Here is a 7,272-nt window from a genome sequence, read left to right as displayed (position 1 = left end):
TTTGTTTGTTCTACTTGATACCATTGGTTGAGCTATGTAAGTAACACAAAATTATTCTTAGGTGTTTAAAGTTAATGGAAAAGTGATCTCTGTTAAATATAAGAGTGGGAATAAGAGAAGGAGGAGATGTACAATTTGGGACATGCTCAAGCTGACTTTCCCCAAGTGGTGGAGTTAGAAATGTGCCAGGGGATTCCAATACAATCCCATTAAGGTTGCATGTACCAATGCCAACTCACTTGTCAAAGTGATCAATTTCAGGTCACAATAGACCATAATGATAGGTCTAAGAGTCAAAGGAATCACATAAACAAGACTAGTGTCTGCTAATACTAATTGATAGAATAAAAAAGGGAGAGAACGATCCAACATGGGAACCAGAATACACAGCAGACTCATAGAATGACAGATGTCCTAAACAGCACTCTGGCCTCAGAATCAGCCCTTAAGGCATTCAGATCTGGCTGAAGAGCCCATGAGAGTATTTTAGGCATGGAAAGCCAAGACACTCTGGTGTGGTGGAATGAGAAGGCCATGCCAAGGTGGCCACTGACAAGCGAGCGTCAGTTACTCAGGAATGGCTTTGAAACCCACCTGGCAACAAAGCCTGCCTGGTAACAGGCTGTGATTGGATGGATTTGAAACTGCCTGGCAACAGGCTGTGATTAAATGGATTTGAAACTGCCTGGCAACATGCTGTGATTGGATGGCTTTGGAAACTGCCTGGCAACAGGCTGTGATTGGTTGGGGCATAGACCGCCCCTTGAGCAGATTGGCTAGTCTTGGCTATATAAGATGTTGTACCAACTGACATAAACGAGTCTGCGGGCTGCTCGCCTCAGGCCTGCTTTTACCCAACTCCCGGAGTCTGTGTGGTGACTCCGCACCTCTTGCCCCCACCACACGCCTCCTCTCAGAAATGAATCCACTGCAACATTGTTGAGAAATCAACTGCAACACTCTGGCAAAAAAAAAAAAAAAAAAAACAAACCTACATGAAAGATCTCCACAAGGGAGATCCCAATGAAAAGAACAGGTCATCAAAGAAGGAGGTACCTTTCTCTGAAGGGAGGAGAGAACTTCCACTTTGACTATGACCTTGTCTAAATATGATCAGAGTCGGTGAACGCAAAAGGCTTCCATAGCCTTGGCGACTCATGACAAGAGCCTAGGGTGATTACTGATGCCATAAACAAGAGTGTCAATTTGTTAAGTCAACAACAGGAGTCACTGTGCACTTACTCCTCATGAAGAATCTCTGTCCTTAATGTGCTGTACATTGTGATTTAATGCTATAACTAGTACTCAAACAGTATTTTTCACTTTGTGTTTCTATGTGGGTGCAAACTGTTGAAATCTTTACTTAATATATGCTAAACTGGCCGGCGCCGTGGCTCACTAGGCTAATCCTCCAGCTTGCAGCGCCGGCACACTGGGTTCCAGTCCCAGTCGGGGTGCCGGATTCTGTCCCGGTTGCCCCTCTTCCAGGCCAGCTCTCTGCTGTGGCCAGAGAGTACAATGGAGGATGGCCCAAGTGCTTGGGCCCTGCACCCCATGGGAGACCAGGATAAGTACCTGGCTCCTGCCATTGGATCAGCGCGGTGCGCCAGCCGTAGCCTGCCGGCCGCGGCACCCATTGGAGGGTGAACGAATGGCAAAAGGAAGTCCTTTCTCTCTGTCTCTCTCTTTCTCACTGTCCACTCTGCCTGTCAAAAAAAAAAAATATATATATATATGCTAAATTGATCTTCTGTATATAAAGAGAAACGTAAATGAATCTTGATGTGAATGGAAGGGGGGAGGGAGAGGGAAAGGGGAGGGTTGCAGGTGGGAGGGAAGTTATGGAGGGGGGAAGCCATTGTAATCCATAAGCTGTACTTTGTAAATTTATATTTATTAAATAAAAGTTAAAAAAAAAAAAAAGAATGGGCCATCAAAGAAGGAGGTACCTTTCTTTGAAGGGAGGAGAGAACTTCCGCTTTGACTATGGCCTTGTCGAAATAAGATCAAAGTCAGCAAGCTCAGGGGGCTTCCATGGCCTTGGCAACTCATGACTAGAGCCTGGGGAGATTACTGACGCCTTAAACAAGAGTGTCAATTTGTTAAGTCAACAACAGGAGTCACTGTGCACTTACTCCCCATGTAGGATCTCTGTCCTTAATGTATAGTTCAATGTGAATTAATGATATGACTAGTACTCAAACAGTATTTGGCAGTTTGTGTTCTGTGTGGGGGCAAACTGATGAAATCTTCACTTAATATATGCTAAATTGATCTTCTGTATATAAAGATAATCAAAAATGAATCTTAATGTGTATGGAATGGGAGAGGGAGCGGGAGAGGGAGGGTTGCAGGTGGGAGGGAAGTTATGGGGCGGGGGGGAAGCCATTGTAATCCATAAGCTGTACTTTGGAAATTTATATCTACTAAATAAAAGTTAAAAAAAAAAGTTAACAATTTAAGGGATTCTCTGTCCCATTTCAAGAGTAAGTGCCAGCCAGTTGGAACCCACAAAGCAAGTTAGGAAACTTTCTTTCTTTCTTTCTTTCTTTTTTTTTTTTGGTTAAGATTTATTTATTTATTTATTTGAAAGGCAGAGTTGTAGAGAGGCAGAGACAGAAAGGTCTTTGATCCAGTTGTTCATTCCCCCATATGGCCACAACGGCTGGATCTGGGTTGATCTGAAGCCAGGAGCTTCTTTTGGGTCTCCCGCATGTGTGCAGGGGCCCAAGGATTTGGGCCATCCTTTGCTGCCCTCCCAGGCACATTAGCAGGGAGCTGGGTGGGAAGTGGAGCAGCCAGAACTCAAACCAGCACCCACATGGGATGCCAGCACTGCAGGCAGCGGCCTCACCTGCTACTCCACAATGCTGGCCCCAGGCAAATTCCTATGAGCTTGGACCACTGTGCAATTCCCCAAAAATCTGACTTCTCCTTGCATTATATAACAAAGTTGTAAGATAACTTTTCACAAAAATATAATACTTAAATCTTCATTTCATCACATTGGATATTTTAGAGAATTAATAAATACATGGTTGCTAGAATTTGGGGGAATGAAATAATGTTCAAGGATAATATTCATTTAGGCCGGCGCCGTGGCTCAATAGGCTAATCCTCCACCTGCGGTGCCAGCACCCCAGGTTCTAGTCCCGGTCGGGGCGCCGGATTCTGTCCCAGTTGCCCCTCTTCCAGGCCAGCTCTCTGCTGTGGCCAGGGAATGCAGTGGAGGATGGCCCAAGTCCTTGGGCCCTGCACCTGCATGGGAGACCAGGAGAACCACCTGGCTCTGGAATTCAGTCAGCGCGGTGCACCGGCCGCAGCGCGCCAGCTGCAGCCGCCATTGAGGGGTAAACAACGGAAAAAGGAAGACCTTTCTCTTTGTCTCTCTCTCTCTCACTGTCCACTCTGCCTGTCAAAAAATAAATAAATAAATAAAGGAAAATATTCATTTAGTATATCAACTAATGAATCCGAACTCACAAACATTCATACAAGCTAGAACATCTGAAGTTCTGCCGCCTGTCACGTGGCTTCTACTCTTGCTACCCAGAGCTTCGAGAGCAGGTTTGTGAATTATTTCCTTGATACTGAGCACCTAATCTTACATTTTGTGTAGGGTATAAACATACTGCAAAAAACAACATAACTCCTACCATGAACCACAGTCTACTCTTATAACACCCAGCCCTTGAAATCAGAATTTTATCATTGAAATTTTTGATCGTGTCCTATTTAACTTTATTCCCTTAATAGTTATTATTATTCATATTTTGGGCAAAAATCTACCAGAGCTCTGGCAGCCTAATCCTTTACTCAGCAGTACCTGGCAGGAGAAGATTCTCCTGGGATGACCATGCTGGGAAAGGAGGGTGAGGTTTCTTCTGAGGTTGGAGCAGAAGGGCATCACTGAAATCAATCAGTGTCAGGAGCCAACAAATTATTCTTGCATTTTAGCAGCCATTGTTTGGGCAAGTTGGTTTTACCAAGGAGAGTAGAAAGGAATACTTACTGGATAAAGTCAAGTGTAATCAGCGGCAGGGAGCAGCTGCCAGAAACGAAGATATGCAAGGCTCAAGTCCTTCAGAGTCCCTCAAAGCCTAAAACAATGTAAGAGGCCCGGTGCTGTGGTGCAGTGGGTTAATCCTCTGCCTACAGTGCCAACATCCCATATGGGCGCCGGTTCCAGTCCCGGCTGCTCCTCTTCCCATCCGGCTCTCTGCTGTGGCCTGGGAAAGCAGTAGAAGATGGCCCCACACACCTGCATGGGAGACCAGGAGGAGGCACCTGGCTCCTGGCTTTGGGCTGTTGCGGCCATTTGGGTAGTGAACCAACAGAAGGAAGACCTTTCTCTCTGTCTCTCCCTCTCACTGTCTGTGGCTCTACCTCTCAAATAAATAGAATAAAAAAAAATCTTAAAAAAAAATAAGAAAATTGGTTTTGAACAAGCAACAATAAAATTCCTCAGTAAACATATAGCTTCTAATCCAGTACATTATAATCATTATATGTGTGTGTGTGTGTGTGTGTGTATACCATATACTACAGTATATATAGTACTTGTATGGTATTTATATATGTATATATAGTACCATGTACAGAATAGCACATTATATAACAAAACATTTATATAATTTTATTAAGCTCTTGTCCATCTCCTGCAGAATAAAGGATTTTTTTGTGTGATTTGAAAAAAAATAGCATTGGTTACATCATTATATAGATTTTTCTGTTTTGGTTTCCGTGTATACTATGGAATTAACTTTTATGTCTTTTTGTATTTGCTTGTTCATTTTTAAAATAAATATTTATTAAACCACTACATATGTATACATACTACATATGTATATAAAGTGGAGGCTTTGATCTGCTCGGTATAAAATGTCAATTAAATATAAATATGTTGTGAACAATAATGAGAATCATTGGAGCAAGATCTGTTTGTTTTATGTATCATATGTCTATTTCATAACTAATGCATCTTTATCATTTAAACAACTAAAGAAATAAGCACACATAATCTCACTTTCTGGTGATAAACAGTATTAGTATTTCATGTTAGATCTTTTAACCATTCTCCCATACATGTGGCAGGGGAGAAAACATAACATCCTTAAGCCTGTGCTGCCACAGAAGGACATTATATCTGTTTGTAGAGTCCCCTGGTTGTTTTCTATGCAGAATGAGGTTATAGGTGATGAGAGATACAAGAGAGCAAACATGGCTTGAATGATATGCACAGGGAAAGAGCATTGAAAGACAAGAAAATACTATGTAAAATGAAAAAAAAAAGAGAAAAGATCAGTCTTGTGAATATTAGAGAGAATTTAGGTAATCTGGAGGGAGGACTAAGGTTTAAGGATTAAGCTTTAAATAGAATGTGTGTGTGTTGTGTGTGTGTGCATCTGTTGAGAAACAGAAAGGGAGAGAGAAGGGAGAGAGAGAGATTGATTCAAAGATTGAGAAAAAGAAGAAAGTTTAAGAAATGTATACTGAATATGCCACAATAAAGATTTAAGTTGCTTTTCTTTTTTAATTACTATAAAGAGAACAGATTTTGTGCCTTCCATAGGTACAGTTCCAAGAAGACAGCAACACTTCCCTCACTCCCCTGCTCCCTCCAGATCCTCCTCTCTCCTTCCCTTCTCTTCATCAGTGTTTTGCAAAGCCATAATATTAATCCACTCTATATTCACAGGCTTAATTTGCCACTAATCATAATATTCAAAAAGTAAAAAGTAGGGAGACCACAGTTCCACAGGAGTATGAACAAAGGCTAACAGCAATCATACCCCAAAATGATTGTTTCATTCCCATTTGGAGGATATCACACTTCTAATTGTTTTAATGAAGACAAACAGGTGATTCAGCTTTATATCTAAATATGTTCATTTATTTTTATAAACCTATGGGATTTCTGCTCAACCTTAGTCATTCTCCTTCTCCTAGTAGCAGCATCAAACTCCCAAACCCAGTGGATCCCTGACAGCCACATGCATAATGGCACAATTCTATTCCTCTGATCATACATCACAAACAGCATTCATATATTCTCATCTCAAATCTCTAGGAATTTAAAGTGTAATTTACAAAATGCCAAGCAGTTTCTAGATATAGATGAGCTGTAAATCACAAAGCTAGGAGTTCTAGCTTAGAAATAATCTACCACATGTATCATGGAATTAAACAGTCAGGTAGACAGAGGTGAAAAATGAAGAATGCTGGCAACTTTTCATTGAATGGCTTAGCCTTCCCTTGAGATGCTTCTCCCAAGGAGTAGCCTTGGGATCCTTAAGTGATCTCGTCAATTTTATAATAATTCCATTTAAAAAAAATTGGCTAGTCAAGTTGGCTTCCTTCATTTGCAGGTAACCTGACTTTTCCTCCTTTGGAATATTTTATGTTAATTAATATAGCTTTACTTCTACAGTATTTCCATTATGAATGTCTCATTATTTATTTAACAAATTCCTATTTTTGTACACTTTTTAACTCTCATAAATGGTCTTGGCACATATATCTGCACTTATTTGATCATTTCCTTAGAATAAATTTATAGAGGCACACGAATCTAGATCAAAAAATAGGTACTTCTTTTAAAACTTGTAAGACATGTAGACAAATTTTCCAGAAAATATGTAACAATTCCTCAAAAATAGCTATAAATATTTAAAAATTCATTCGAGGGAAGAGAAGTATACTGTTTTCAGGTGCAGCCCTTTGATTACTAGCACAGTACCCATGTGGGTCATTTGATTTATTTGTTAGTTAATTACTCATTTATATTCTTTTTTAAAATATTTTTTTATTTTTATTTATTTATTTATTTGAAAGGCAGAGTTACAGGCAGGCAGAGAGAGACAGAGAGAGGTCTTCCATTTGCTGGTTCACTCCCCACATAGCTGCAACAGCCAGAGCTGGTTGGATCCGAAGCCAGGAGCCTAGAACTTTCATGAGGTCTCTCATGTGGGTGTAGGGTCCCAAGGACTTGGCCCATCTTCCATTGCTTTCCCAGGCTGTAGCAGAGAGCTGAATTGGAAGTGGAGTAGCTGGGACTTGAACCGGCAACCATATGGGCTGCCAGCACTACAGACAGTGGCTTAACCTGCTATGCCACAGTGCCAGCCCCCTCATTTACATTCTTAATTCATTTTTATAAGGGTATGTAGTTAAAGATAGGATTAAGTGGCAAAGGGATCACATAAATAAGACCAGTGTCTGCTAATAATAATTGATAGAATTAAAAAGGAGAGAATGACCCAACATGGGAAG

This window comes from Oryctolagus cuniculus, chromosome 13 (assembly GCF_051225735.1).
Source record: "Oryctolagus cuniculus isolate XC-2025 breed Fujian yellow rabbit chromosome 13, ASM5122573v1, whole genome shotgun sequence".
Taxonomy (NCBI): domain Eukaryota; kingdom Metazoa; phylum Chordata; class Mammalia; order Lagomorpha; family Leporidae; genus Oryctolagus; species Oryctolagus cuniculus.
Note: the sequence above shows the minus strand (reverse complement) of the source record.